The sequence below is a fragment of the Morone saxatilis genome, unplaced genomic scaffold (assembly GCF_004916995.1).
Source record: "Morone saxatilis isolate NCDOM2014 unplaced genomic scaffold, NCSU_SB_2.0 Contig19, whole genome shotgun sequence".
In the NCBI taxonomy this organism is placed as follows: domain Eukaryota; kingdom Metazoa; phylum Chordata; class Actinopteri; family Moronidae; genus Morone; species Morone saxatilis.
Genome location: NW_023339751.1, coordinates 15,098,040 through 15,098,786, shown reverse-complemented (window position 1 = coordinate 15,098,786; position 747 = coordinate 15,098,040). Strand labels below are relative to the sequence as shown.

The window sequence follows — 747 nt, the reverse complement described above, 5'->3', positions numbered from 1 at the left end:
CAGGCTAATTTGCTCTATAAAGAGCAATGCCTGATGTAGTGATTTCTCCAATGTACATAAGAGAAGAAGGTGGGTAGTTGGAGGCTTACGGATGATGAAGTAAAAGCAGAGTCGGAATTTTTAATAGACAGACAAGATTCTGTATATGACAGAATATAAGAAAAGAGGTAAGGAATGAGGAGGAAGGAGTGTTGGAGATTATTGTACAATAGAGCCATACATTCCTATTTCAATGAAGAACATTCCTGTCTTGATGTTTACCTACAACGATCAGCCATAACGTTATATATATATAATATTAAATGGTTATGCCAGCCCCAACCAACAAAAACTGTTGATGCACTGTGTGTTCTGACACCTTTCTATCAGAACCAGCATTAATCTTTTATAGCAGTTTAAAGCTACAGTAGCTCGTCTGTTGGATCGTGACTACACAGCCTTCAACTCACACGTGCATCAATGAGCCATTGGGCGCATGACCCTGTTTCCAGTTCACCTCTTTTCCTTTTTGTTCCTTGGACCACTTTTGATAGGTACTGACCACTGCAGACCGGGAACACCCCACAAGAGCTGCAGTTTGGAGATGCTCTGACCCAGTCGTCTAGCCATCTCAAATCCTCAATGCCCATTTTTCCTGCTTCTAACACAAACTTTGAGGACAAAATGTTTACTTGCTGCCTAATATATCCCACCTACTGACAGGAGCCATGATAATCAGATAATTCAGTCAGTGCTCATAATGTTATG

General features: G+C 40.8%; 1 protein-coding gene across 1 annotated transcript in view; it reads left to right on the top strand.

The window, feature by feature from the left end:
- Positions 1–747, top strand: part of grid1a (glutamate receptor, ionotropic, delta 1a) — a 220,790-nt gene that overhangs the window by 210,266 nt on the left and 9,777 nt on the right. The window lies entirely within an intron of this gene.